Source organism: Panthera leo, chromosome F2 (genome assembly GCF_018350215.1).
Source record: "Panthera leo isolate Ple1 chromosome F2, P.leo_Ple1_pat1.1, whole genome shotgun sequence".
Classification (NCBI taxonomy): domain Eukaryota; kingdom Metazoa; phylum Chordata; class Mammalia; order Carnivora; family Felidae; genus Panthera; species Panthera leo.
Window position 1 is genome coordinate 60,658,030 of NC_056695.1, and position 9,787 is coordinate 60,667,816.

The window sequence follows — 9,787 nt, forward strand, 5'->3', positions numbered from 1 at the left end:
CTTGACAGCTGTCAAAAATCATTTTATATAAGGAATTTAAGACATTCTTTCTATGCTTCATACTTTGCCTATTGCTTATTTTTCAAATGTTTACTCATTCCATAGATGTCTATGCAGAACTGATGATTCCCAAATTTTTTTTCCCTAGATCTCTCGACTGAAGTCCACACCAGCATGCACATCTGCCTATGCAACACCTCCACTATATGTTCAACATGCACCTGCAACTTAACCTTCCCACAGCTCCAAACACTGCCTCCCCTCCTTGGTCTTCCCCATCTGATTTGACGACAGCTCGATTCTTCCAGTTGATTAGACCAAAAGCCTTGGAGTCATCTCTGACTTCTCTGTTTCCCTCACACCCCTGCAGCCAACCCTAGCTCAAAACTATACAGAAAAGGGAATTCTAAAAAGTATGATTCCAGCTTAGCTAAGTTGATATAGTACAAACCCACCACAGTCCACCCAACTATAGACTGTCTAAAAGAAACTCATTTCAAATATAATGATATAGGCATATTGAAAGTAAAATGATAGAAAAAATATCACTCAAACATTAAGCAAAAGAAAACAGGAGTGACTATATTAAAATCAAATAAAGGAGAATTTGGAGCAAAGAAAATAACCAGAGACAGAAGGAGACATATAATGATAAAATGGCCAATCACAATAACACATAGCAATTCTAATTGTGTATTCCCTAGCAACAAAGCTGAGGTTACATAAAGAAAAAAATTCCTAGAACTCAAAGGACAAATAGACAAATACACACTCATAGTTAGAGACATCAAGTCCCCTCTCTCAACAATTGACGGAAAAACTAGAGAGAAAACTAGCTAGAATATAAAGGAACTCAGCAATACCATCAACAGGATCTAATCAACATTTATAAAACATTCCACCCAACAACAGAATACACATTCATTTTGTTCTTTCCAAATGCCCATGGAACATATAAACCATATCCTGAACCATGAACAAAACTTGAAAAATTTAAAAGAATTGAAATCACACAGAGTATGTTTTCCAACCACAATGGATTCAAACTAGAAGTCAAAACAAAAAGGTAACAGAAAATTTTCCAAATACAGTACTTGGAAACTAAACAACACGCTTCTAATAACCCATGGATCAAAGAGGAAGTCTTGAGGGAACTTTAAAAACACACACACATTGAACTGAATGAATATGAAAATGTAAAATGTCAAAATCTGTGAGACACAGCTACCTCAGTGCTCAGAGAAAAGTTTATAGCTAAATGCATACATTCTGAAAGAGGAAATATCTCAAATCAATAACGAAAGCTCCCTCCTCAAGATACTAGAAAAATAAAAGCAAAATAACCTAAAGCCTGCAGAAAATATTAAATAACAGATTGCAGCAGAACACAGGATATTCTGTACTGATCACCCAAAGAAGGTTGGTTGCAATCATTAAGTTGTGTTTCTGCCCACACCCTGCCAAAAGCAGTTTGATATTGTGAGTATTAAGTCATTGTGGCTATTCATTTACCAGAGAAAATAAATTTACCCTGTATCCCTAGCAATACGTTCTCCATTCTTTCTGTCAAAGGAACTAAAGTTTTTAGCATACTTCTATATTTGCTGGAAATATTTCAAATTTAGTCAGAAGCAAAAAGAGAGAGGATGGTGAGGGCCTTCCAAAGCAAGCTGTGGACTGTGCCCATGGGTGACTACCACCTAGGGACAGGAAGCAAAGAATAGCCTGTCATACCTGAATGAAAAAATGAAAAAATAAACAGTCTGACTGGTTCTGCCTTTGTGGCATAGTAACTCTACCCACTAGGAAAACACAGCCCAGTGAATGTCAGACTGTGACCAGTCCGTGCCTCAGAACCAGCCAGTGTTGGAGCTGCTTTCCCTCACTTGGCAAAGGCTTTCTTAAATCCCTTTCAATGTGTGAAATGACAGTCAAGACACCAAAGATGAGTCAAAGGATTTTTTTAAATGACACTTTATTCCTATTTGGTGTACAGAGGAGCCAAAACATTTTTTAAAATGTAAATATATTCCTATTCAGTTGGTGCCTGCTTCCAGACCTCTATGGAAAGAAGCTTCCTTTGATCATCTGACAAGTCTTGGGTTCTGAGCTGAGCAGTGCCCTTGGTCCTGGAGTTAGATAGGCAGAGAGCGGGCTCTGTGTCTGTGCCTGCCAGGGGCTCACAGATAACCTCTACAGGACCAACCTAGCTTTTGTTCTAGCTTTGGTGTGAAGGAAGAGGGTAGAAAGTAATCTGATCTTTCTATTTACTGCCCCTCTCAGAGGTAACTGTATATTCATGATGCACAGCTCAGGGGTTGTCCTCTTCTAGTGTCCATTAGAAACAAAGAAGCAAGGAAAATTTCAGGCAAAGCTTTCAGCCAAGGATTCTGTAAAGAGTGTATGTTCTTACCTCTTCTGTATACATTATTTTCTAGGAAAGAAGCACAGAGATCTTTTTTCCCTTGGGAAGAAGATGTGGTTATGTGATGGTTATGAGATCTCCAAAAATATCACATTAGCCCTTCCTTCTTTCAGGAGTCACAAGTAACAGAATGGAGAGAAACGGGGGCCTACCCTCCAACGACACTCATGAGGAAGGGATCAGAAACTCCCTATTCTACAGAAATGGGAGGAAAGGGAAGTTTCTACCCCTCCACAAGAGACTATATGGTGCCATTATAATTAACAAGCCAGGTCTACAATACAAAAATTAGATGTAAGCAAAGCCAGAAAAAACAACATATAAATATTACAATATTTATACTATAATATAAATATTATAATATATTTGTATGATATATTATATAAAGTATATAATATAATATAAAAATATATTTATATTATATATTATATAAAAACAACATGTAAATATTATAAATAAATAGGGAAAAACTAAAGTTCTGGATGAAGCTAGTATACTGTTTAGAAGTCCACAAATATTCATTAGGCCAGAAAAAATCATCGGGCTTAAAACACAAAACACTTTGCTTAATATTTAACTAGAGTGGAAAAGATGCCTTTGGGAGATGTTGAAAGCAGCTAATAGCAACAGTTACTTCCACATCCCAGCCTCTTCATGGTGTTGTCCAGGATAAAATAAGAACATATGCAGAACATCTTAAATTTCTTTAAAGCATGGTATTATACAGGTAATGCTATCATTTTTCCTTTTATTTATTTATTTTTTAAAGTAAGCTCTACACCCAACATGGGGCTCAAATTCACAACTCTGAGACCAAGAGTCACATGCTCCACCAACTGAGCCAGTCAGGTGCCCGTGTCATTTTTCTTTTAAAATACATTTTTGGGGGGCCTGGATTTAACAAATAAACATCAATTAGGTCACTTGGGGCTGCAAGTAACAAAAAACAAGTACACACCAAAAAACAATTTAATTATTTTAAACAAGAAGGAAGGAAATGTACTCTATCACGTAACTAAATGTCTAGGTTGGGAGTACATATTCCAAATAAAGTAGCATAGAGTCTCCAGTTCCATGTCATTATGATTCTCTTGACTCTGGCTTCTGACATGTTTTAGTTCTGTCCACAGACTGGCTACCTATAAACTCAAAACTGCTGCCAGTAGCAATGGACACAATGCACTTCATTTTTTTTAATGTTTATTGCAAGAAAAAGAAAACCTCTCCCCAACCAAGGGGGTAGAAAGTTCTCTCTCTCTCTCTCTTTTTAATTTTGGGAGAGAGAGACAGAGCACGAGCAGGGGAGGAGCAGAGAGAGAGGGAGACACAGAATCCAAAACAGGCTCTACGCTCTGAGCTATTAGCACAGAGCCTGACGCGGGGCTCAAACTCACCAACCCTGAGATCATGACCTGAGCCGAAGTTGGACACTCAACTGACTGAGGCAACCAGGCGCCCCCTAAAAAAGGTCTTTCTCTTTAGTCTTATTGGAATCAATTTAAATCATATGCTTCCTTCTGTGTACATGTGGAATGAAACTGTGAGCCTATTGTTTGAAGAGCTAAGTGATTTGTTCAGTACTATGAAAGGAACAATAGAAAGGGTAAAGAGAGAGCCAATAAAAAGAAAATAATATTCATTTATACATAAGACCCAGCATGTGGTCATTTTCTGTATGTTTGCTAGAATAATAATTTTAGAAACAACATTTGACTTTCTCATCTCAGTATTTTGATTTATGAATTACCAACTAATATTAAAACAAAGTGATCTAGTATTGAAAACATTTGCACGGATTCTAAGAATGACTTTTACTTTGTATAATATCATGTAACTAATACCTTGTATTGATGTGATTTAATTATAAATATGAGACTTTGAAATAATATTCTACTGCATTATTGAAAGTTTGTTTAATTTCTTGCCACCAGTAGTTCAGTTTCTGCTGTGAAGTCCTCCTGCTGCTTAAAAATATATACCAAAGCATGAGCAAAATGGTTGTCTTCAGCATTTTGTTTAATGTAAATAAATCGTGTTTTTAGAAAATCCTTTTAATGCCATAATCTGACGTAATTTTTGATCTTTAAACTCCTTTAAGTAACAGTAATAATATTTGTTTACCTAGAGTAATTTTACAAGGATTCATTAATCTAAAATGCTTTGATAAGTTAAAATGAAAGACCCTGTACGATACAAACTTCTCTACCACTTTCAGTTATGATTTAATTAAATTTCAAATGGCAGTTTGTTATGCATCAAAGTAAAACAGTTTGCACATTGCTGCCACTTTTTAACTTTTCCTCCTCTCTACCAGTTTTTGGTTTTACCACTTTCATTAAAATCATTAAACATTTTATAGTAACATCCCAATGTAGAGCACTATTCAGATCTGTTAACGGTAAAAAGTTGAAAATTCCTTTCAATTTAGTTCACATGGCAATATGTGTTCTCTGTATGATTTCATTCAAAGAGACTATTTATTATAGCAAGCAAATTTGCTAGTCTAATTTTATGGCCATCTGATAACCAATGGTGGATACTTCCTGATTACTGTCTGGTTTAAAAATATCCTTGACAAACAGAAATCCCTTGAAACTTTTTTCTAAGAGACAGTTTCTTTATTGTCATTTACCCTGGAGGGAGAGCTCACTGGTACTAGCTGGGCCAACAGACAGAAATCCTGCTTGCTTGCTTTCATTGACAAGTACGTTGACATTAACATTTCCTTGATATTTGTTGCCCAAGCAGTTGGGGTTCTTCATATTTAACTAACTTTATTCAACAGGAGATTCATCCCACTGACATATCCAGTTCAAATCAAATTGTTTATACTTTCAAAAGAAACAAATGTCAAGATAGCTTTTATAGCAAGTAAAAAGGATTTAATTTATTTTACTTTGGAAAAAGAGTCTACCTTTTACAGAAAATATGAAACTGAGATTTTGAACCTGTTCAAAGAAAGGGTAATTGTATTGGCAAACACTAAGCAACATCAAAGTTTCATCAAAGACATCTGTCAAAAGAAAATTCTGGCAAGTAGTTTTAACTTTATCAGTTAGGAGTGGGTTTGGCTGCATATAAAAGAAACTGAATGTGCCATTGTAGGTTCACCCTCAGGTAAAAAAAAAAACAACCAATCAACCAAACAACAACAACAACAAACACATTCTGGTGAGTGGTGTTGGTAATGAGGGAGGCTGTGTATGTGTAAAGGCTGGAGGTATATGGGGAATCTCTGTATCTTCTTTTTAATTTTGTTGTAATCCTACTGCTGCTTTAAAATAAAGTCTCAAAAGTGGGGAAAAAACTTAAAATAATATTTTTTAAACCAAGGTAAAAGTTTGTTTTTCTTCTCATGTAAAACAAGTCCAGACATAGAAAGTCTAGATTTGGAAATGACATAGATTCCTTCCTTTATCTGCTTTCCAGCTTAGCACATAGCCTCCATTCTCCAGGTTACCTCATGGACTAAAATAGGCGTCTAGTGTTCCATTCATCACATCCAAATTCCAGAGAGTAGAAAGGAAGAAAGTGGAAAAAAACAAAAGTGCCAATTGCTGAGCCAAGTTGGTGTCTTTTAAACAGCCTTCCCAGAAGGTCTTTGTAACATTTACTCTTATGTAGCCTTGGCTGGAACTTAACCATATGACTATACTTAGCTACACAGAAGGCTGGGAAATAGATTCTTTTCCATGGGCACATTAATGTCCAGAATAAAATCAAATTTCTATTACTAAAAAAAAGAGAGAGAGAGAGAGAGAGAGAGAAGAGATATTGAGTGACGATTCACAGTCTGTGCCACATCATGTTATAAGTGATGATTTTGTGGGGAATGTCAGTCAGCCATTAAAAATAATGAATGAGAACTATGCCAATTGACTTGGGGTGTAGAGGCAGGAAGAATTTCCACAAGGATTGTTGGGTGAGAAAAGCAAAATGTATAGAAGTGACAAAATATGATGCCACGTTTGAATAACATAAGTAGCAAAAATCTCTCCATGTATGTATGCAAATGATGTATAAAGTATATGAATATGGGAAATGGCTGAAGGACAGCAGGTTGTTAGTGCGTTATCTGAGCAAGGAGAGAAGGGATGAATATCTTTGTGTTGTTCCATTGTTGCACTTGTTATAAAAGGCATTTTTGTACTTTGAAAAACATAAAAAATGTTTTAAAAGGAGGAGAGGCCTCTGGATCCAACCTTCAAAACACTGCCTGCCTGCCATGTATGAAAATTCACAGTAAGCAAATCCAGGATGCAGTCTATCATAGCGGATCCTACTGAAGGATTTAGTAGGCCCTCAATACAAACCAGTTTACCTAAGTTGTTTTAAATGATTTATTTAGGGAAATTACCTATTTAGAGCACATGTTAGCTACATAATGTTAGAACATTGTATTCTTTTTGAACTAGTGGGTGTTAACAAATGTTTATAAATATTTAAATATGATTGTAAGGTAGAATAATTTCACAATAGAAATCTCTGTGAATTATCTGGAATCCTAACATTTATGAAATTAAACAAAATAACCTTTATGAATTGTATTTAATGTTTACCTATTTAATTCCATTTAGGCCATGAATCTTTCATGAAAAAGTCTTGTTTGGGAATTAGTCACACCTTGCAAAAATAAATCATTCTGTCAACTTGGCTTCATCAAAATTTCATGAAGAAAAATCTTCAAAATCATGTACAACAAATCGCACTATAAATTATATTTGATCCAGACATAATAAAGAATATGAAGAGCATGAAATAAATAAAGAAAAATAAATTAATTCCCTACCTGAGCTGAATGTCTATTTGGCATGGAAAATGTCCAGTAAAGTGACCTAAGAAAAGAGCTAGTAGCCAGCAATGCTGAGACGTTTGACCATAAGGTCAAAATTATTTTCAATGGCTATTAAAATTTTTAGCAAAGATATTATAAGAATAATTTAAGATGATATAAGATAATTTAAGAATCTTTACTAGTTCAACAAATAACGGCAATATTTGTCTTGTGCCTAGGTTGTGCCCAAATATTGATGTTCTAATATCAGGTCATTGACCCTCAGATCAGAAAGTGTTTGGTGAACTACCTACTGAAAATATCCTATTGGATGAACAGTGATGCTCTACTGCAAACCAATCTTCAGGAACATTAATATGCATAATAATGACTTGGGAAGATTGTAATTAAAGGCAATTCCTTTTAATTTTTTTTTTTAACGTTTATTATTTTTGAGAAAGAAAGAGACAGAGCATGAACGGGGGAGGGTCAGAGAGAGGGAGACACAGAATCCGAAACAGGCTCCAGGCTGTCAGCACAGAGCCCAACACGAGGCTCGAACTGACGGAGCGGGTGATCATGACCTGAGCTGAAGTCCGCCGCTTAACCAACTGAGCCACCCAGGCGCCCCAGGGCAATTCCTTGTTGAATAGTATCCCTATCCTTCAATACTTGTTCAGAATCAGAAATCGGCATTTTAAACAAGCATCCTAAGAGCTTTTTCTGCATATCCCAGGATTATGTTTTGAGAAACACTGCTGTAGTAGAAAACTCTGTTTTAAAGTTGCTAATCACCATTGTAAACCGTCTTCATGTTTGTGAAATAAGGATCCAGTATGCAAATGGCACTGTCATATACATAGAGCTTGAAAAATAATTATGCTATAGTTTAGTAAGTTAAAAAAAATTGAAAAAATAAAAAACACAAAAAACAACTTGGACTCAAAGCCCTAGTCCTGCACCACATTTTTCTCATTAGTTAACCTTAAAAATCAAACCAGTTACTTTAAGCCCGTTATTTCACCAAGAAAAAAGCATGGTTTTATTCAGCAATATCAAACAATTACAGTACCAGACAAGTGAGATACACCAAAACCATAGGCAAGTCTGGGGAACAAAGAAGAGGTACTGCTCTTTTATAGATGTAATCTAGAGGTTGGGAAGGCTGATATAAACAAAACGTCCACTGGAGTAAACTGAAAACCTGAAGTATAGTGGCTTCTCATTGGCTAAGTTGTGACTGTATCTCATTGGCTGGGCTGTTGGTGGGATTGGATAAGAAAAGTCTTCCTTCCTACTGCTGGGGTAGTAAAGTGGTATCCATCTACAAGGTCTGTCTCTTCTTTGTGGGGTCTGTTATTGAATAAGAGTAGTGGGGTGTGAGAGCTCCCTCTACCCAGGTCCCATCTCCATTATAGTGAGGTTTCCCTTTATTAATTATCATAAGTGAAATATGATCCAATGGAATGGTGGTGGTAGATAAATCTGTCAATCTATTTTTTAAAAATATTTTAATTGTTTTTGCAAGGCTGGGGTGGTATAATTTCTGTGGTGGGAGTATAGCTGGGGTAAGGAGTTGGCATACAGAGATAAAGAGGAATCAACCTGGATAGCAGTGAGCAATTATACTTAAGAACCATGCATCCAATCCCATAATAACATTTTATAGCTTCCAATTCCTAAATTAATTTTCAGTGAAATAAAAGCAGCCATCTAAGTGATGTGCTGGGAATCAGGACAGGGCACACATTATAGAAATTCTTAGTTCCAATTCCATAAACCTATATCTTCAAATAAAAACCCCAATGCAAATAATACATCTCCATCACTTTGTAAATCAATTTTCTGTGTTGTTTCTTTCTCTCAATAGCCAGAACTAGATCTGGGACAGATTCGAGGACCTGGGACAAAAATGCAAAATTCTATTCTCCCCATTCTCTGATTAGCTTGTTCTGAATTGAAGTGGATGCTTGGCAATTAGCTGCTAGGGAACAAAATTCTCTGATTAACTCGATCAACGAAGGGTTAGGCTATCTTCTTTCATAAGTTTGGTTCTCAGTGACAGTAGTTCCTTGGCGGGGGGGGGGGGGGGGGGGGGGGGCGGAGATGGGTACTGGTGGGTAGCAAGATCATTTGAACTACAGGCGGCGTTTAACTTCAGTCCTGGCTTCCAGTGACAGTTCTAACACTATAGAACCACGTGCCCTTAGCAAACGTGCCTAACTTCTTTGAGGGAGGGCAACTAGTACAAACCTGCCCATAGTTGTCCAGTATACTCCAATCCCTTTCCTTTCCCCACTTGAAAATTATCAACATTAAAGGGCATAATATATGGTAAATTACTTAGAATACTGCCTGCAGCATATTAAGCTTCAACATTATCGTTGATTATCATCACACTGCCTATCTTTGAGAGGCTGACTGCACGCACGATAACGCAGTAAGCTTGCGTATTGCCGGGAGGGCGAGCATCTTAAACCGCGGACACCAGGAGCGAAGCGCGCGCTCGTCTGAGCGTGGCACAACCACTGGGCGTGCCCAAGAAGTGGGGGCGTTTACTTCCGGGGGCAAAGGGTGCATTATTTCCG